Here is a 22,635-nt window from a genome sequence, read left to right as displayed (position 1 = left end):
ACAGCTCCCGTCCAGCCCAACCCTTGTTGTGCTTCATGTTTTAATGTTTGATAGTTGGTTCATTGAACCCGTATTTGTTTTCTGTACCCATGAGACTATCCCAGAGGCTTGCTGTGCCAGTTTATCACAGGTGAGATTAATCTTTTTTTTTGTTGTTGTTATTTTTTTTGTTTGTTTTCTTTTTGTGTAGTCTAACCCTTAAAACGGCCACTTTGGCTATGGCTGTACTTAGCTGCGTGGCAGGTGTAGGTCTTATTGTTTGTATTCCTAGGTATATCGTAGCTATAGAGTGATTCAGATTGATAGGGAACTCAAGAGTCATCTGGTCCTACTTTAAAAGCAGGGTCAGTACTGAATTCAGGCAATAAAGTGCAATGCCTCTTTCCTTTGTGTCTGCCCAAGTGCAATCCAGTGCTATGCTTCTCTCCAGCTTTCTGTCCAGGTGGTGAGTGAGAGAGACTTTACTGGTCTGTGTTACTGGTATTCAGGCTAGCTCAGGTATAGTTTGTGTGAAAGGTAGTCCCTTTTTTTTATTTTAAACCAATAAACATTGGTTTAAAGTATATTTAGAGGAATAGCTCCTTGGTTCAAGAAGAAAACTAGACATTTTTGAAGTTCTTAGACAAGGAGGAAATTTTTATATACTTCCCCAAGTATTTTATCCATGTAAGTTCCTAATTCTTTACAGGAAGCTTTTTCTTTTTTCTTTTCTTTTCTTTTCTTTTCTTTTCTTTTCTTTTCTTTTCTTTTCTTTTCTTTTCTTTTCTTTTCTTTTCTTTTCTTTTCTTTTCTTTTCTTTTCTTTTCGTTTCGTTTCGTTTCGTTTCGTTTCTTTTCTTTTCTTTTCTTTTCTTTTCTTTTCTTTTCTTTTCTTTTCTTTTCTTTTCTTTTCTTTTCTTTTCTTTTCTTTTCTTTTCTTTTCTTTTCTTTTCTTTTCTTTTCTTTTCTTTTCTTTTTTCAGATCTCTGCTCTTATTTGGTTCTATAACAAATTTCGTAATGTGGCCTTCATCTGAGGCTGTAGGAGCATGGTTACTAATTTCACTTTACAGTACGTGAAATAGGGAAGGTGCTTCTAACCCAAGCAGAGAAATAGTTAAGTATCTTAAGCTGTGTAAGCAAAAAAAAAAAAAAAAAAAAGAGGGAAAAGTTGCCAACATATTTTTGACAAAAGACAGGAAAATGACAGGCTGTTTGGGGTATGCAAAAAATTTTTCCTTTCATACATATTGACAGCCAGAGGGGGGTTATTATTGAGAATATGGGTAAAGTTACTGCCAGTTTCTGCTGGTACTCATGTTTAAAAAGAAACTATGGAAACCAGGAGTAGGAATATTAATTAAGTTCAAATTTGGAATGCCTTTGCCAGGAGTGGCTGCATGAATTCAATGAAGCAGCCTGTTGAGTTGCAATTCACTACGTTGTTTGCAATTTAATAGAATGCTGAACTTTTCATAAATTAACATGTTGTTTCAATAATCTGATTAAAAGGTTATATGTTGATAAGATTAGCCTTAGCTGAGTTTTTTCCCCTTTCTTGCTTAAAGAACCAGGGTATATTTTCTTTAATCAGTATGCAGTCATAAACTGTACCTTAGGGGCAAGATCACTGCCTCATTTAGATTGTGCATGTGCAGATGAAGTCAGTTTACACCAGCTGAGAATATGACCCTTGTCCACGGTTTCTGGTGAACATCTTAATTATAAAGATACATCCAAAATTTAGATTTTGATTAGCTGTGGAAGTTGATTTAATCCTACTTTTTATAGAATAAGATAGCAGCGATGATACTTGATTTTCATTTAGTTTGTCTTTTTCTTCCTTGTAACTTGACTACGTCACATCCCATGTGCTTAGGAATATTACAAATGTGTGTGTGTGTGTAAATATACAGAGAGAGAGAGGAAGAGACAGTCATGAAGAGATGCAGGAAGAAAACTTTGCTTGTGGATGATCACACTGGAGTAGCCACAATGAGTAGGCTCAACACCGCAGCCTCCATTTCAGAAACTTAGGTCCACCAAAGTGTCTGGATGTTCAAATCCCATTGTTTTAAGGGGTTTCACATGCCTGAATAAGTATAATGAATTTGTGCCTTAATGTGGCATACCTTAGTGCCCTGCAAGCATTATCTGAGCCCATGAGGATGATGAGAGTGATGGGATGTGTGTTGCACACTGGTGCAGCACAGAGCCACAGGTGAAAACACCTCCAAACAAAGTGGCAGGTCCTCAGTTGTGTAGACGGCTACCTTCTCTGCCCAGTTCCTTCTTTACCTTCTTTTCTGCATGGATTTAGCCACATTTGAGTCTCAGTAGTCTTTATCTGTGTCCGTCACTCCATATAACTTGAGTGTGCAGGTACATAAATTACCATGACAGTTGGTAAGTGCAATTAACCAGATGCTCAAGGAAGACCTGAATTTTACATCAAGTATGGATAACCACGTACCTGATTGCCTGGAAAATAAGGTATTAAGTGGTGATTTAGGGACCAAGCAAAGCAGCCAGCCACAGATCCCAGTTTATGATCCAGTCCTGAGCTCAGTTCACTGAGCTGTCATGCACGTCCAGCACTAGCATTCGTCCACTGATCTCCCCTTTCTGTGGCCTTTTTTGATGGTGAAGGAGAGACTTTGAAAGTATCAACTCTAGCTCTGCAGAATCATCTTGTAGTTTGACCAGAGAACATACAAAGACGGGCAGGGGACAAAACAGCAAGGCTGAGAGTTTGCTGTCTTGTGTGCAGAAGAGCAGGTGGAGTTATCCATGGGATGCTGCTCAGTTTTTAGGAGTACAATGAAATACATTCCAAGTAATTCTGTCAAAACCCTTCCAGTGAGAGGCAGCGATTCAGGAAGGCTGCCAGTTTTGTATAAGAATAGGGTAGCTGCTTTGGTTTTTAACTGCCTTACATCTTTGTGATAAGAATGGTGACTGTGTTCAGAAAGCACTTATTAAGCCAAAAATAACCCCCCATTTTTCTGTGAAAAGCGAGTTATAAATATAATCACAGTCAGCAGTAGATCTCAAATCTAAATTGTATGCTTTGCTGAGACTTTTTTTTTTTTTCCCCTAGACAGAGGTTAGCAGATGGTAAGGATGCACTTCCCTGAGATGGCAGAAGGGAGGCAGTCTTGCTTCAAGTAATGCTATTTCTGGGCGATAATCCAAAATGCACAGTAGGCAGAAGTTAAAAGGAAGTGCTTGCTTTTAGGTTTTTAAACTATATCCCTTAATCCTGGGTGATGATTGACAATCATGATTTAGAGTATGAGGTGCCCCTTTCTAATCCGGCAAGTTTGATGTTATTTGCGTATCTAGTATGGCTTTATTCAACTAAAACTAAATGGGAGCCTGTGCAATTGATGCCACATTTCAGAGATGAGTCCTGGACTGGGAGTCTATTTACAGATTAGTGGATACACAGTATCCATAGTACTCGCCTTTTTTTAATGTGCCTGTGTGTGTAATTTAAAGACTCCAAAAGGCGAATTTACAATTAAAATGTTTCTTGCTGGGTAAGAATACTAGTGGGAGACTTTTTACATAATTTAATTCACCGTGAAGGGAAGCAATATACAAGATTATATTAATCCTAGTTTGATAATTATAGTAAAATAAGAATACATGTTTGTATTTAATAATGATGAAAAAAGCTATCGTTTATTGGCTTTGTGGTTGTTTGGTTTTTCTGATTTTTTTTTTTAATTTTTTTTTACATTACAACATATATGCTTGATCTTAGTTTCAACAGAAATGCCTTTCTTCTTGCTGAAGTTTGCAATAAGTGAATGTAAAATGAAGAGGACAAAATAGTTAAAGAGCATTTGCCCGTGGTTTCTTATTTGTAAAGGTGAGGTCATGCTTATCTTCTGTGATCAGCAGCTTTTAAATCCATTTTGCTTAAAGAAAAAAAAGCAAAAGATGATGATACATTTGAAATGGCAAATAGATGATGCCTTCAAAAAAGATGGTGTGACTTAAGCGTGTAAAGCTTTGCAATATCTTCTGCATTTTATAGCTTTTACTGTTGATTTCCCAAATACAGGCCAACTAAGATGCACACTCTTGCTGATTAAAGCTTGGCATGTATATTTAGCATTAATCACAAGCAGCTGTGGTGGAGGGAAACCTTCTTTCTAGCCAGCCAGATTATATTAGATTAAAATGATCCATATGTAAGGTGTTGCAATACCTACTACTGGGGCAGGAGGGAAATCACATTACACTTGCAACTAGATTAACACAGGGATTGAGCTGACAAATAATTCTCTCCTGCTTTTTATTTTGTCAGGTGGGAGAAATAAAATGTTGCTACACCGGTGAACCGCCTCAACGAGGCATGCCTCTGGAATTGCTTTGGATGTGCTCCTCGGGTCAGCGGAGGAGCCCAGCAGAGCCCGGTGCTGTAGGATATATGCCTGTAAACCCCAGCTACACAACCCCGTCTGCTGCCTGTTCCTTGTACAGGGAATACAGCTGCCTGTGAGCTGCAATGGACCAATTAGTGGATGATGTTGGGTGCGTAGTTGTGCACCTCGGATGCTGCAGAAGCCGATTGTCAGCTGGCTGAGGAGGGAGCCCACTGCTGGGACGGTGCCTAGGGTGGCAGGAGCTGAGAAAACAGGCTGTGCTCCATTGCAGTTCAGTGCATGGGAGGGTGTGCTGCCGTGAATGGGGTGTAAACACGTGCTGCATGCTTGCAAAACTCATCTCTAAAGGCAGGAATATTGTCCTTTGTGGCTTGAGACTGTCAGTGGAGGGGGGACAATATGTGATGTTTTCTGCAGTGTCTTAGAGAAACAATAGCTCAATCAAATATTGCACGGGGCTAAGGAGTGGGGATGGGGGGACTGAGCTCGATTTGCATAATGCCAGCACTGGAATTTGGCTGCCAGCGGGGCAGGAGGAGGCAGGGGGCTATAGAATTCACTCCTGGTTGTGAATAGCACTGGGGGCTCCATGCTGAACTACTGGGATGGAGCCGTGGTGGGCCTGGGCATGCTTCCAGCATGCTCTGTCGCAGAGGAAATTCCTCTCTTCAGTAGTTTTGTCTAAGCAAAGAAGACAGGACCGGGATCCTGATTATCTGGGACTCCTGAGGAACCTGTCTATGTTGCCATCTTGTTACATCTTTTTCCCTAACTTCTAATGGCATCAGATTTTGGAACAGCATTAGGCTCTCTCAGACCAGAGTATTCTGGCCTCTGTTTGTTCCCATGCTAAGAGCACCTCCTTTCAAAATTTCTGGCCTCATGCATTGAATTTGAGGCTCCTGCTCTCAAAAACTGAAAGCCTTGTACACTTGCAGAGCAGTGCAGTCACCCCATCCTGCTCTCCCACCTTGACCTTTCTGAGAGAAGGGTGTTGGAGCATGAGGAAGGGCATGATGCTGTACTGCAGCTCGGTCCTGTGCCCCCACAGCATCTTGCACTCATATTGTGGGGTTGCAGCTGAGCACTCGACCTTTCCTGGTCCTCTGAGGCAGCTGGTGAGATGTTACACGTCGGGAGGGAAAAATCCTGACAGGTCTCTCACTAGGAAATCAGATCCAAGTTGTGGGTGCCTGTGGGACAGCTGCTTGCCATCCACACAGAGGTTCTGGGTTAAGAACAGGGTGGCCAAAGGAGCAAGGAGATTTGGGCAGAGCACACTCAGTTGCAGTTTTTATTCTTTATATATATATATAAATATATATATAATGTATATAATGTTGATGTAGAATTTGATCTTCTTGTGTAAGGTAGCACAACTAGGGTGTATGATTACCTCTGGACCTCTCCAGGCTCAAGGGAAGAGAGTGCCTGCACTACAGACCGGGGCTTCCATGCATCTAGTAATGGACTTTTTCTCTTCTGCTTCTGTCCTCTTCTTCTGGTCGTCCAGAAGTTGACCACTTCCAATAGCAACGTGATCTCCTTCTTCTGCTTTTTGATTGTAATGTGCCCCCCTCTCTCATTGTCAGTCCCAGCTAATTTTTCATCTTCTACCTGGCCTATTTCACCTAAGAACCAGCAGCATAAGGATGTTGGGTCCTACCATACTCAAAGTGCTCTCTCTGCATACATATTTTTGTACCCTTTCTAGCATAAGGCCTATGTTATGTTGTATCTGAAGAACGTACGAGGGGATGAAGATTGCCTTCTTTTGTGCACAGCTGGTATGGTTTCCAACCACATCCTATGAGTGTTAATGCTTAGCTAGCAGTTTATTTCAGCTTTGTTATTCCATACGTACATGGCAGCTACGTGGCACATTTAATTGATGTAACAAAAAATATCTGGGCAGGAATTAAAAAAAAAAAAAAAAAACAGAACAGGGAAATGAACACACAGCTTGCTGAGGAGAGCTCACCTAGAAGCTAATCAGTGTCTATACATCTCTGGGAGATTCTGGCCATCATCCTACTTGGTCATGTTAAGTGTGACACCATAGGATCGTGGCTGGTGCCTCAGGCCATTTACATGTGAAAAATGCAGGGAATACTTTGGTTCATGTCAGGATTTAGATATCTGTCATTTTTCAGACTGTCACCCCATTTTAGATGGCATCTCAGACAGACTGCCTCTGCAGCATATTGTTGCTGTATCATTGTCTAATAACAATGCTGCAGCTGGAGGCTGGGGCTTCTCAGGACATTTCCAGTAAGTCAGGGGTGGAAAGATCTGAAAAGCAACAGGGTTTGGACCTCAGATTCCACTCAGGAGTCCTTGAAAATTAAATTTGTTGAGCTCAATTAAACCCCTTCCTTTTTAATGAATACTCTGAGTACCTGAGACATATACCAGTAAACCTTAATGCCATATCCCACAGCTAATGGCTTATTTATCTTTCCTCGTATGTCAGAATATGTCAGTGAGGTATGGTATGAAGGATCAGCTATACAACTCTGGGGCAGCAGCACTATATGGGCATGAAATCTGAAAGGTCTTTCAAATAGCATCTGTGAATCTCTGTCCCTCAATTAGGTCTATCCAGTTTAAATGAAATTGGTGGGAAAGAACTTTCATGCACCTATTTTTATTGGGACTGGTGTTAGATATGTGTCGCCTGTAAAACCACGTGTCCTAGTACCACATGTACAATGCAAGCGCATCTTCAAGAGGATGGAAGTGATAACAAAATTCAGGAATTGGCAATCAGACTCTTCTTGGAATGACTTTTGCAAATTCAATAATATGGCATGCTGAAGAATCTGATTTCTCATAGCCTGAAACTTGGCCCTTGCTTATAAGCTTTGGTAATGCACTGAGAAAGGCAAACTCTGTGATGATGAACTGTTGTTTTCTTCAAATGTAGGTCATGGCTTGTCACTGCTCTAAGCTTAAATGTTGTAATTTGGCCTTCTAGGGAAACTCTGTTTTCCACTCACATGAAAAACATCCACTCCTTGTGAATTTGTAGATTTAAACAGTGATTGTTTGGATAATTGATGTCTTTAAAAGAAGTCATTCTCCGTATTTCTCAATAACATTTAAAAATCAATCAATATCTGAAAACTGTATACTCTCCACAAACCTAATGAATGCATGTCTCTGAGAAATTGCAGCTTGCATTGTATTTTGAATTAATTGGCAAACAGTTACATAAAGAGATCATATTAAGGTCTCTGAAAAAGGAAGCTGGGTTAAGGATGAGCTTTCATCTTTAAATCTGCTTTTCCTGACTTTTTAAAAGCTTGATTTGTCAAGATGCAGTTGACTCTTCTGTTTTGTGTATAGATTTTCTTTCTTTGTTTTTCTTTTAAATAAAGAGGTTGTGGGGGAAGCCAGTACAACATCAAAGCACTAAAATAAAGAGCTTTAAGGGAAGGAAAAGAGAGATGTTAAGATTAGTTGAACAAGGGAAGCAAAGGTGTGGAGGAGATATAATCATATAAAGACATGGCAGTGAACTAGTCTAATGAGACACAAGGCTAATTACAGAAAAGGAACAGATTTAATTATTCTCAGATGTTTTACAAGTCATGAGAATGAGGCTAGCTGAAATATCAGTCCTGCTCTAACCCCAAATTCTGTCTCTATCTCTAAGGCACTGAAAACCTCTGAGTTCTTGCCTCATGTATCTGTATTATTTTCCTCTTGGTGACACTGTTTTAAGAGGTGTGGTGTGTATTATTTTCCTGGCCCTGTTTTCCACGTGGTGTTTAGGGAACCATATCAGAAACCTGGGTTTCAAACAATTTGCAGCCTTTGCTCAGTCAGACGAGTAGAGCCTGGGGTCTCATTTCTTCTTGGGTGAGCCCTATTTTGAGATTGTCTGTGGGATGTAGCATCATTTCCTGTTCATTTGAGCCTACCTAGAAATGAAGTGCATGTTCCTGGCCCATCCCTGCTATCCTGGGTGGAGGTAGCAGCTGGGATCTAGTCTGTATCTCTCCAGCTATAGACGTGGATATTGTTCCCTGACTGCTCTGAGGAAAGGACAGAGAAAAAATGGAAGTGCGAGTTATTTGAACCATGCTGAATAAAGTTGACAGGGTTACTCTTGTAAGCATGAGCTACAAAAGATGCTTGGCAGCCAGATTCAGAGGCCTCTAGCTCTCCCCATCCCTTGGGGAAGGAACCTAGGCATGCACCGCAAAGCTGTTCGGGCTCTTGGGACCAGCTGCCTGAACGCTAGGCTTTGCAGCCCATAGCTCTTCAGTGCCTAAGTGCTTCTCTGGGGCAAATGTGAGAGTCTGCAAACCTATGAGGGCTTGTTCTGCCTCTTCTGAAAAGGAAGGAGTTTTTGAAGCATGTCTTCTGAAAATCAGGCACATTCACATTCAAAGCTAGGGGACGTGTGCGCTTGCCATGCAGAGGCGTAGGGACTAAAGCTGCTTCTGTGGAAGTTAATGGCAACCCTTCTGTTGCCTCCAGTAGGTCCAGATCATTGTTGACCTGCTCTGTTATCACCAAAAAAGAAAGAAATCTATGACAAGGCATCTTGTCTGAAAGCCGAACCTTTCCCCCCCTCCTCCTCACCCCCTCCTTACTTGTCCTCCAAAGGAAACTTGTGCGCGCTCACCTCTTCTGCTGCCTTGGCACCGCGTTAGACTACTTGCAGCAAAAGGAAAGAAAGGAAAATCCTGAAAGCCATGCTTTTCCCCGTAGGTTGGCACCATCGCTTCGGCTTTCATCAGCGGGAGCAGCGTGCCAATCTCGCGCCAGCACAAACAGATGTGACTCTAGAGCTTTGAGTGCCCAATGAAAGAGGCATTACTCGCTGAACCGCGCTCTGAAAGCGGCCAAATTCACCAGCCTTAGGATTTTCCATTGAGGCAGGCGGTTTCTCAGAGCTTTGCTTCAAGGTGCCGGGATTTGGGCTTGCTTTATTTATTTATTTCCCTTTCCTTTATGCGCTGACATTATTCCAACATTCAGCATATGATTTCTGTTTCCTAAGAATGTTATCAGACCAGGGTAAGTGCACGGGAAGGCTGTTCGCTGCTCTCTGAAAACCTCTATATACATAATGCGGGACTGTATATATAGATGGGATGAAATGTATTCCACATGCATTGGGAGCTCACGTGTATTGAAAACTTGTGCAACAGATAAACTGTATTTTAATTTCCACAAAACCAGCCAGTTTTTCATGCTATTTGAAATATATAAAGCAGTAAAATACGTACGATTCAGTATGCTCCGCTGAATCAGAAAAAGGAGGTGCTTAGTTGGCAAAACCACTTAATCCAGACATCTACAAGGGAAATCATGTAAGTCCAATGGTGCTTAGTGGCAATGAGTGCCACTTAATAGGGATTGTTGTTCTGCTTAACTGGGACACCTCCAGATGATTTAGTAGGCTTAGTGGAAGAGGGTGAACAATTTGCAGACGTATTCTTCAAAATGTATGCCTTCATCTGATGTGTGGAAAATCACCGAACGATCAGCAATATCTGGCACAATATTTGCTCCTCCGAATTTTGTGAAGGCTTCCCTATAGCTGCTCCTTGCATGGCTTGTGCGTTGTTAGGATAAGAAATCACTAATTGCTCATGAGCCCTGGCTAACAGTTGGTCACAGTGGATTAGCCATTTTTTTGCAAGACTTGCAGGATCTACTGTGATCATCTGTCCCGACGTCTGGCCTACATTACCCTGCAAATTTCATCCTGAAGTTACTCTTTCAGACCCAGCATCTTCAGGTTGAATTACAGTTTAGCTTTGTGGGGGTAGGAGTCACAATTTTTTTTCCTTCATTGAAGCCTCCCTCATGTTTGTAGAATAAACAATTAAGTTAGAGATTAAATTTATTCAGACCCAGGAGTGTCATACCAGAGCCAGGCAAGAAAATATTCTTAAGTGGTGAACAATACTGAGAAGCAATGATGTAGCTGTACCACTTTTTGCAAGATGGGATCAATTTTGTTTAAATCATTCTGAGAAGTTTTTGGTCTAACCTGGCCTTAAGAACTGCACAGACCACAGTGCCTCTTGGCAATTTATTTCATTGCTTCATTAGCTTTCATTAGCTTTCGCTGTAGCGAGGTGGGGGTTGGCCTGTTCTCCCATGTGCCTGGTGACAGGACGAGGGGGAATGGGCTAAAGTTACGCCAGGGGAGTTTTAGGTTAGATGTTAGGAAGAATTTCTTTACTGAAAGGGTTGTTAGGTACTGGAACGGGCTGCCCAGGGAGGTGGTGGAGTCACCATCCCTGGAAGTCTTCAAAAGACGTTTAGATGTAGAGCTTAGGGATATGGTTTAGTGGGGACTGTTAGCGTTAGGTCAGAGGTTGGACTCGATGATCTTGAGGTCTCTTCCAACCTAGAAATTCTGTGATTCTGTGATTCTGTGATTAATATTGCTATATTGCTTAAGGGTTCAAATGTCATTTCATGTCCTGTTCCACAAAACAAAAAGTAAATATGTGTTATAAGACTGTTTCCTAATAATTCCAAGTTCTGGAAGGACTGAAAAGAAAACCGAAAGGGCTGTTATCCCCATTTTACAGATGGAAAACTGCATGTTGGAAGTATTAAGCAAGCTCTTCAAAACTCAGAGTCAGGACTGGGACTTGAACTCTTGTGGCTTTGCAGCCTAGTCCCGTCTTAACTGTGAGGCTACATTCCTCCTGAGATAAGGAATGCTCAAGGTAAGATTAGATTCAGAGACTGGAAAGCAAGTTGAATGCGGAGCCATGTGACAAGCTGTTCTTGTGAATTTTTCATTGTTGGCTGTGCAGACATGTTGTTTGTAAGGCAATAACCTGAGGAGGTCTGTCCTATATTTTGGAAACTGCTGTAGTTTTGCAGCTCTTGGAATGAGTCTCAAATGAAAAATCTGTTCTGCAGCACATTCCCTACCATGTTCCCTCTAGATAAAGCTTTAAACCTGTCAACTTAGTGGCTGTTGTTCCAGGAATTTATCCTTGGAACCAAGTGACAATATCCCTAATATTTGGCTAGAAAGAAAATCTCTTCTGGGAAAGATTAAAATAGTGCAAGCTGATCACAAATTGATAGTTGTCCATTTCTTTGTTATACAAATTCCAATGCCCTATGATTTTCTGCTAGAAAAAAAGTCAACTTTTAGTTAGTCTCTTACAAAAAACTTTTTTTTTTTTTTTTTAGCAGCTTTATTTCTCTTTTACCTGATTCATAGATATTGGTTTCTTCTTACAGCTACCAGTGCAAGCTTAATTTCAGGAAACTACAAATATGTTAATTTGCCTGTAATAATAATAATAATAATAATAACAACAACAATATACTTCTGTGTTTCCCTATTCCATTGAATTTACCTGGAAGATCAGCTGGGAAATGTATTCTGTGAAAAACAGGTAATCTGGAAGATTTTAGAGATTAGATTCAGCAGAACAGATGAACATACTTTGGTTTTAAGTATACAAATGACCTATTAGTTCTCATTGGAATATTCATGTGCTCTAGTTAACAGTGCTGCTGCTTGCATCTTCCCTCATAGTTCACCAAAAGCAAAAAATTCTTCTCTTTACCCTACTCTTCTTGAAGGTCTTTGAGCATCAGTCTAGAGGAGCATCTAGGGATAACCGTGGAGATGACTAGTGAGTGAAGGATGGGCTCAGACACAAGCTTAACTAGCTGCGTAGACACGCTGTGAGTCACTGGGCAGCTTCTGAAAATCTCACCTTAAAGGTCCAATGCAACTGCCATTGAACTCCAAGTACCGACCTCAATGGAAACTGCACTGGACTCTGAGCAAGGAATTCTATGCATGTCTCACAGATTTTACAGTGTTTGTTTGAAAATCACTTTTAAACAGGCATAATGTGCTGAAACCATGCCATGTCCCCTGTGTTTGGAATAATTAAGTAAGAACAAATGGAGAGCCTTAAGTTCTCCTAAAGAAAGGAGGGACAAGAGACGGTTAAAATGAACTCATGCTTTCCGTATGAATTTGATCTAGATTCACACTGCATGTTTATTTCCTTTCAGATTTGATTTTTTTTTTTTCAGATTTTACTTCCTTTCAGTTCCTTTCAGATTTGAAATTGTTTCTCAAGTCTGCCCAGTGTGAGGAAAATTCCAATATTTCTCGTGAGGGATTTTTACTTTGACTGCTGTGTCTTGAGGGCTCTGCTGCTAAAACAGAAGGAAGAGTCAAATTTTGTGCCTCGCAGTCTGTAAATTCTTGCTGCCTTCACAACTGGCACATACAAAATGGATGCCTGACAGTTACTGGGATTTCACTTTGTCCCTTGTGACAAGTCAGGATCTGGACCTAGATCCAGGTTCTTTAAAACTGTGCCCAGTTGTGAAATCTGGAGAAATGGCTTTCAAAATCTAGGAGCTGCTGTGCAGGAAGTCAGCTACAAGCTCTTTGCTCTTTTTTTTTTTTTTTTTTTTTTTTGGTGGTAGTATAGGTCTTGAGATGGTTTGTCAGTATGCTGTGAAGTGTCATGGTGTCATGTCATTGCTTGTGTTTGGCACTCGCTTACCTGCAACATCAGACAGAAGGCCCATATCTAGCAGCAACTTCTGTGCATGGTTATTTGTCCATTCATTTTCTTTTCAGGTTTGTAGTTTGCTCATTCTGAGCTGGTAAGTGTTTGCTTGAATATATCTGCATGTATCAGGTGTAGATTCACTCACAGCTCAGGAACAATTAAACACTAAGTAGGACAGTGTGTGTCTCTGCACTGTACGGCACTTGTGCATGGCTCTCTCTCCTGCTTTCGTATTTAGACCAGGGCTGTGCCTGTATATCCATGTAATATCCAAATACAGTAGCACTGCTAGTATGGAGCTGCAAAAGAACCCATTTGCCAATGAACTTGTGTTTTAAAAAAAAAAAAAAAATATATATATATATATATATGTAAAAGACAACAATTTCCATTCAATCTAGTAAGCTATTAACTATGTTGATGTAACCCCCTTTTTTATCCAAGGTTGGACCAGAATAATACATCAGTAATACCACAGAATGATTTTCACGTGCAGATTTTCTGTTCATCTGGGAGGAGACCTGAATAGGATGTTGATTCACCAGCAGGACATGGAGACCCCTTATGAGACTATAGCCACTCCATTACTACTGCCTGATAAGGCAGCTTAGCTTTACACCTTCCTTTTTTCCATCTTTTTCATGACTGGACCACTCTAAGCAGTGTCAGTCAACACCTATGGTGGTAACATAGTCCAGCTGAAAGCAATAACAAAACTCCCATGGACTCAGAAGGACAGAAATATTCTGCATCTGATGAACTATATGGATATGATCCAGGTGCTAAGTGTTATGCAAGGAAGGGAGGTGTACATGGGTGGCTTGATTCTCATCTGAAAACTGCAGACCATGTAACTTCCTTACCCTGCAGTGGATTTCCACAGTTAACTAAGATGCAGTTACATATACATGTGTAAGTCTGCATTGTATATTTCAGTTCATACGGAATATTTGGTGAAAACACGTACTTTTCTCTATATAACTTGTAGTTTACATCATATAATTCAATGTGCAATTGGCATTTATTTTAATAGAAAATGTAATGTTTTATTCCATGATGATCTGAGCTCCATAGTCGTCTGAACGGTTGTTCAACAAATATTTCACAAATGAGATCTCTTTTTATTAAATCTGTCCCTTCCCCTCCCTATGCCCCCCTTTCGCTGATGCTTTAACATGCTGATGAGACAAACTCTGCAGCTGAAACATGAACTTTACATCATTTAAAAGTCGGTGTGTTTGAAAGTCAACCATTTCACAAGCCATGCCGACGAAAGGTCTCCCAGTTAGTCCAGAGAAGTTTTTTTTGCTGTCATTTCTGTCCTGTTAATTTGAGCAGAAACTGTAATTAGATGTAAGTGGTCTTGTTCCCACAGAAATGAATGGCAGCATCTGGAGAGAGACAACCGTTCCAAATGCTTTTGGCTACCAGCTCTCTACAAGTTAGCAGTATGGAGCAAGGGCCTGAATCCAGACTTCTGTCGGCCTAATTTTATATCTGTGGAAGCACAACACTAAATCCAATATTCAAATGCCTCGCCGTGATGGGTGCAGAGCAGAGTGCATTCCAGACTTTCATGTTGCCCGCTCCTCTCGGGAGGCCAATCCTCGCTGCTTCTCCTGGTGGGACTGAAGGCAGTTCTCTGAGTGACCTGGGAGAGAAATAAGAGGGATATTGGGGCAAAGCCTTTTTTTTTTTTTTTTTTTCTTTTTTTCTTTTTTTTTTCCTCCCTTTTTCCTTTATCCACTTTGACAGTATCTGGGCTCTGCTTCCCCAGACAGGAGCACGGCTCTGTTTGTAAACAGTAATTGAGTTAAAAGATGTTTTGTGTCAGAGCTGGGCTTATTTCTTTATTTGCTTTCTCTGCAGAAGAAATGCTCCTGCATGAAGGTGCGGCTGCTGCCACTGCAAGCATGTGCCTTTGAGCACTGGGTCTCCACAAGGTCATGCAGCTCCTTATCACCACCAAAGAACGTCCTCAATGAGCATTTATCATAATCAGCACTAGGGTGCTGCATTTTTATCAAACTTTCTGTCCCCTAAAGGAGAATCAGACTTGAAGCTGATAGTGCTATTTTGGAGTAAATATTTCCATTCAGCCTTTCCAGTTAATTGAAACGGGATGGATTTCTTTCCTTTCTTCAGCTACTTAAACTTATCTTTCTTGTTGTGTTTGGTAACTTGCAGTCTTTCAGAAGCACGTTCATCTCTGGCCAACCACTGAATGTAGCTACCTGTCCCGTCTCACACGTGGCATTGAAACATTTCTGCTTGACATCACGTGTGACAAGTACATGTGCAGGACAAATGTGATGGCACTTATAAGTGCACTTTATTAAGCTTTGCTGCCACGCAAAGTCAATTCTCTTATTTTACCTTGCTAACAGCAGTACCTCTGATAATGTAGTCTCCTCTCTGCATGCTTCTCTTTTCCTGGGCTCTGTCTAGCTTCCTTAAAACATGCAAATAGACAGAGAAGGAATTCAGGCTGAGATTTTTTAGAGCTGCCTGAAAGATTTACAGGAACAGTTCCTCTGAGTCTAATGGGCCTTGTGTATCTAAACCCTTTACAAGACTCTCAAATCTCTGCCTTCTGCTGTTACAGACGCATCAATGATGGCCCAATAAATGAGGGGAATTGAGATTTGCAGTTGAAGGCTTGTCGCAAACTTACTGTTGTATACAAAAGAAAATACAGTGTTTCTTCCCCAAAGCCACAGTGCTTACCCTGAGTGCAGAATGAAAGTCTGAGCATTTACAAGTAAATCTGTTATTCAGTGTGGGAATTAAATTAAATTATTCATCCTTTAAGAAATTAGGAGCGTCAGACTCTTCGTTCCTTGGTAATTTCAGTAATACGGTGGTAAAGTCACTTCAGACTTGTCATATGGCTAAGGTTCAGTGACATCTTTTCTCTGTGCATCTGACGCTTGAATGTTTACATAAAATTATTACTCTCACAAATAGGTGTGTTGTGTGGACAGTAATTCATCATTTTTTATTTTTTTTGTGGAAATAAATTGTGGAAATAAATAGGAAATAAATTATAATTTTATATCACAAAATATTTTTACTCCTGGCTTTGCAGACACCAGAAATTGTTGCTTGAGTCTAAAGCTTCCCCTTTTTCCCCCAGCCAAGGACATGCTGGTAGTTCTTTGTAAAAATTAGTAGAGCTCTAAATTTTTTTTTAGAGCCTCTACTGCCTGTGCTGTGGCCTTCCCAGAGATGCTTAGCTGGCCTGTCCTCAGTCACTCTCAGCATTTGCAGTTTATTGCTATAATTTGGGTTTCATTATGCTCACTATATTTAGCTGTTCCTACACCTTCCATACTTTCCTATTACTTTCTATGAGATTATGTTCAGGTACAGCCTGAACTCAGGATTTGTATCAAAGCTGTATTTTGAAATGTAGGGTTTTGTTGTCTTTTTTTTTTTTTTTTTAGTAACCATCCATATGAGGACAAGAAGCCCTGCTGTGTTGCAGTTTGGTCTTTTTCTAATATTAGTGGTGGCAGTCTGAAGATGCCTGATCTTGGCTGGCATTTGCAAGACCTGCTTAACGCTTGGATGAGAACCCACGATCACAGACAGGAGGAGGAGGAGTTTGTCTGTTTGATGGTTTGTTTCCTTGGTTGTTAGGTGTCTACAAATGATCCTTTAAATGATTTCCTTGCACAAGTAACATTGGCGTGGGAATATAAGCTACCTTTGGTTAGCTACTTAGGCGTATTGAAACTCTTGCCATTTTTTCAGCGGCTGGGTCTGAAGGGCAGGAGAAGGCTTTTGGTGGTGAGGATGTAGATGACGACAGCAGAGAGATGGTCTAGGTGCCTAGACTTTTAACTGTCACTTGAATGAGGTGAATTCCTTTGTGAGGGGGTTTCTCTTCATTACTGGGTTAGCAATTTAGTTGTCTGCTTTTCCAGCAGGGAAGGTGAACGGGTAAGAAATCTCGCTGGGGACCCCTCCTGCAAGCAGGCATAAGAGCTGCTGGGTCCACCTGTAGGCAAGCAGTGCAGCACCTCTGAGAGACCAGAGATTTGGGAATCCAGATGTTTCTGCTGCAGGTGAGATTGCCTTATCCCACCTGCTGGATATATGAGGAGAAGAGCAAACAAGAAGTGTGGAGAGCACCCAAAACATCACCTGTGAGAAACTCTGAGGCTTCCTTCCCAAGGGAAGCGGTCTGAGATTACCTCTGCAAGTTGTCCGTGCCTATCACACAAAAATCCTTTTCAGGCAGTCATTTCCTCCCCTAGCTCTTTAGGATTTGGTGGCAGAGTGTTACCGAGCTATTTGCTGCATTGCTGGCTGTGCGGCTCTATTGTGCAGCGAGGGGGGTGGTTTTGCAGGCCTGTGACCTGCCCCAAAGGCTGGGCACTGCACAGCTTGTTGTGACAGATGCTGTCAGAGCAGGCTGAGGCTCTCCTCTGCCTGGGTGGCCTCCGTGTGTCACCTGCTGCCGGCTTCACCAAGCGGTGAAGGGCTCTCAGGTACCAGTGCCAGCTGGCAGCGAGCATCGCTGCCCAGGTCCTGGTGTGCTCATGGTGGTCAGATGGAAACTCAGGTAAAAGGTGCCCGAGGTGCTGAGCATCCCACGGTGACACCCTCTGCCCAGGCCTCGCTTACCTGCGCCCCTACAGCTGACAGGGGTCAGCAGGAACCTACCGGTGGTCGGGGTGGTGTGAAGCAGCTTCTGGTTTTGAAAGAAAAAGGAGCTAAAGAATTTCCTGGGACACTGCAGTAACATTTCCAGCGGATGTAGCAGTACGTGATGGATTGCTTCACTTCCAGCTCTGTGTCTAGACTAAATATTAATGGCTTGATGTGAATACGGTTCCTGCTGATTTCCTCTACAGTGCTGAAAAACCCGCACAGTTTGGGTTCGCTTTTCAGTCCTGTTTGACTGTCCCCTCCTGTGAGTGTGACAGAGCCAAGCATGGGGAGGCAGGAGGATGCCAGGAGGCAGAAATATCCCTGGCTATTCTGTGCTGTGGGCTGGGCTCATGTGAAATCCTTCGCCTTAGCATGCCACAGAGGTGAGCAGTAGCTACGGTGCTGCTGATACCTAAGAAAGAGGAGACCTCCTGGGTCACTGAGCTAGGTCAGCCCCCAGCCCATGCGGTGACATGCTACAGTGCCATCCATAAACAGATTGAGGTCCTTTGTAGACATAACTGGGGTTTGTTTGCTTGGGTGGAGGGGGAGAGCTGTCCTGCTAGGCCCATTCAGCCAGCCAGCCCCGTGCCCCTCTGATCGCATAGGCTGAGGCTGTCCTCTAATTTCCAGTCTAAATAAGATCATGACTCTCTTATGCTCATGTGCGTTGCTGTCCTTTAGCTTCAGTACTTTCTCCCTCTAGGCGTTAAACATTCAGATTTATTTACAGAGAGCAGATCTATCCCCTTCCAGCCTTGTTTTGCTAGGGCTGAAGAATTACTCTTTATGTGCTGTCTTGCCCCCTCAATCCCTGTGACAAAGGACGATCCCACTTCTTAAGGAGTTATTGGATATCTGAAGCTGCTTTAATAAGAAGTCACTTAGCTTTTCTCTCCACCCGCTCTTGCATTATTCCCCGAACAAAGCCACTTTGGTCTGCAGAAAGTCTAGAATTCGGCTCAATGTCAGAGTGACATCCAGTGGAAGAGCGGTAGAGCATCTCTATAGCACACCCACCTGGCAAAACCTCGGTTGTCATTGCTTTAAATTTATTTTATTCTTGCTCCACTGAGCAGGGCAAAAACTTGCCAAAGTCAACATGTGATGAATGAAATGGCTTTCGTTGTAAGACCTGTCAATACACTTCAGCTTCCTTACAATAAAAGGGTGACTCCTTTGACGTCTGGGACTTGCACCTGTCCTCCTTCTGAAAGCAATACATTCTCGATATGCTGAAATGCCACTCTTAGGAAATCAACAGAGTTAATCTATTGGGAACACTAAGGTCTCAGGGCCAGCTGTTCAGCTTTTCTTAGTATCATAGCTCCATTGATCTAAAGCAGCTCTGATGATACACACCGACTGCTCATACCAGATAAAATCCCTTTTTCTTAGTTATTTTGTGAAAGGAGAATAGTGATTAAGGCTGATCTGGGGACAGAACAAAATGGATTATCATAATAAGTAATAACTGGAAAAGGGGAGGTCCCTATAGTTTGGGGACACTTAATTTTTAATTTGAAGTAGGAAGAGGAAAATAAAGCAGGAGATGCTCTGTATTTTTTTTTTCTCTGCATGTATTAAATAGACAGTGGGCAAAATTAATCTTTATTTCCAACTTCCATGTGATTTCCACGTGGCCTTTTTTTTTTTTTTTTTCCCCTGTGAGCCACCAGCATCCACGTCCAGTACTCAAGTCTTCTTCCCTTCCCCTACTTCTGCAGGGTTTGGCCACTGGGACATTTATTTCACTCGGTTGCTTCTAAAGACTCCTGATAATGGCTAGACAGCAGTTTCTGTTTTAGCCCCATGGCAAGCAGACAGAGAAATTTCAGTTATGAACCCAGTAATTGTGATGAGCTTTTATCATCTCCTTAATTCTCCAAAGAAGCTGTTTAGGTTGTGGATCCTGGAGAACTTGCAGGGTGTTGGGAGAACCTCTGACCAGGAAGATTTCCCCATCTCTCCCAAATGTCTTCCAGGCAAAAGAAAGAAGAGCTTATTTCATTTGAAGAACCACCAAGTGTTTAAGGTAATTTGAAATCCTTTATCTGTCAGTATTCTTGACAGCAATCAAGCACAATAGAAAAATAAATAAATAAATTTAAATCCCGTAGCCATGGAAGCACACTTTAGATCAGATTTCTATTTGCATGCTTCATACATATACATAAAACATATTTCATGTACCAAGTTAAATAATGCACAATACTTAAACTATTCTTACTTTTTATCCTTTGGTTATTGTAATTACAAGTAATTTTGTGAAGGATTTTCTATTTTTAAGAAATCACACTTTTGTACTTGATCCAGCTAACAGGATTTTCTTACATTACTTCATAAAGAGACCATCTTTAAACTTCTAATGTTATTTCTTATTCATTAGTACATATGCCTGTAGGGTATGTTCATAAATGGGTTAAAGTTACAAAGTTATGCTTATAAAAGCTCATGGTAATTTGGAGTATCAGGAGGATTTATTAATTTTGAAATCTTAAAAGAGCAAAAGCTAAAATGAGATTGGATTAAGTATATTCTTGCATGCAGTTATTCTAAACACCCTTAAGGACCGCAGACTAACTTACAGAGGACATTATGCAAATATGAATATATCTCTAAGTGCCTCATAGGCTTGCTGATGTAATATTTTACATGGTTAGTTAAGTACATCAAGTAAAAGGTTTGACCTTGATATACTGTAAAAGGTACTTATCCCACAACACCCAATTGTTTTCAGTGCCATTGTGAAATATATCACTCAAACGTGCAAACAATTTTGTGCATAAATCTCATTAAATGTAGCTCCAGCAGCCAAACAGCTGTCCACAATACCCGGTCTCTTTAGAAGACCAAAGAACTGCTTTATGATTTATCTTTATCAAAATGCTGTTTATATTTATCGACAGTACCAGGCTGTGCTTATGTAGTGAGATGACAATTTCTTACCAGGACAAATAGAGTTTCTAGGCTTTATTACTGGCACCTGTTCCCATTACACAGTTCATTTTTTTTTTTAAAGGACATACAGAAGGTAGAAGACTACAATGCCCTAAAGTCAAACAGTATTTCGGGGAAGGAAAACAAGCTTCAGTTTTGATCTCAGCTCAGAATTTCTGCAAATTCTTGGATTTACTTTCCTCTTTGATTGTGCAGCACTAGGTTTGACTATAGGGACTTAAATGTTCCATTTTCTTGTATCTTCTTTTCTCTTGCCCCCACTCCATGCCATACATATGCGTGTGTGTGTGTGTCTGTGTGTGTGTGTACTCCATTGAGGTGGTAATGAAACAGAATAGAAAAATGGATTGCTAAATATTGTGTGTTATCTTTTCTGTATGTGTATCTGAAGGGAAGATTGGCTGATGTGGCACCTGCAGATTACTTTAGGGTAAATCCTTGTTTGTTCTGTTTAGCATTTTTGTGGTTATCACTAACTGAACTGGAGGGAGAGACTCTGTAGATGGATGAGGTAGGCATGGGTTCCTTATATTAATCAGATGGAAAAATAGATATTCAGTCCTGCACACCAAGACATCAGCCCCCTTCTAAAGTCTGTATCGTATCAAGCAGTTCCTGCGGGTTTCATGCAGTAAAGAGTATAATCTCTCTCAAGTCCCTCCAAAGTGACCAAAGTGCTCCAAAAATATTTATGACACTTTATGTTGGACTGTAAATACCCTATTGGGATTGCCTTTCGTAAGTGGTGGTTTGGGAGAGATTGAATAGTCGGGGGTATAACAAAAAGAGAATTAAATAATGCAATTTCATTGGAGTGAGGTTGATTGTGTGGGATATTGCACTGAGTAGTGGTTTTTCATTAGGTCCATCTTAGAAAAATGATGAATTAACTGTGAAGTACTACTGAGAATATTTCATTAGCGTTTGCCAGCTACCTGGGAAAACTTGACCTGCTGCACATGTCGCAAACTGAAATATTATTCCAGAAAAAAAAAAAAAAAACAACCAGCCATGTATGAATAAGAGCTTTTTCTATGACTCTGCCTGCCATGTTGTAGTTTTTCTCCATGGAAAAAGCCAATGGTTTTCATACCAGGGTGCTCCCACATTTTTAGCTCTTTTGTACAGTAGGGTGATGTTTCTGAAACCAAGACAGTATTTTATGGTAAACCATTATCTATCATGTCCATTTGATTTGGCCCCTCATATTTCAAAGGTTATGTCTCTGGAGAGGAGAAATTTGGAAGCAAGATGAATTTAGAGATATTATATTCATCTCTGAACCTGTTCTTGTCTGAAGGGAAACCACTTCCATGCTGCAAAGACACCTCCAAGAGTGCCTGTCAATGTCCTGTACAGAGTAAGTGGAATCGAATAGCTGTGTATCAGTACTCTCTCCCTCATCTGTCTCCCTCCTTTGGAACAGTATTTTTGTCTTCATGGTGGTAATTGTGAATATCCATTTATTTCCTTGGTTTACCTAAGCAGAGTAACTCCGCTCGCTACAGGATAATGAAAGAAACTGTTTTGGGAGGTTTGCTGATTTCTATTGTTGTCACTTGGAAAATATAATTACTGCTAAAGCTGAATTTACTAAATACAGAGGTTCTACTGGGATTTGTGAGGATGCAGTGCCTCTGAACAGAAGCTTCCATCTCTGCAGGAGGAGACGTTAATAAGAAGAGGGACTGATCTTTAACAAAGTCTGGTACTTGAATATACCACACACATTGTAATTTAGTACCTGATCCGTGGAAGTGTGGTATTTGGATAAGCAGTTGGGTGCCTTGTGAATTTACAAACACAGTTAAAGAGCTTAGGTTAGGTTGGTAACTCTCTGGAAATTTTGTCAGTTCCTTTTGGCATCTGTCTGCAACTTTGGTCTCTGAGAAACCTGCCTGAATGTGTCTTAATTCTGTGTGGTGTTTGAAAGAAGTTATTTTCTTAACATGAGTTAATTAAGCAGGTTCTTAGCTATGCATTTATTTTAATCCTAGTGTACTGCTGTGTGGGAGACTGCTATATTTATCCTTTTTATCTACTAAAACTTCATAAACAACAAAAAAGTGATTACTAATCTATTCATAATGTATGCACATGCACA

This window comes from Anas acuta, chromosome 5 (assembly GCF_963932015.1).
Source record: "Anas acuta chromosome 5, bAnaAcu1.1, whole genome shotgun sequence".
NCBI lineage: Eukaryota > Metazoa > Chordata > Aves > Anseriformes > Anatidae > Anas > Anas acuta.
Note: the sequence above shows the minus strand (reverse complement) of the source record.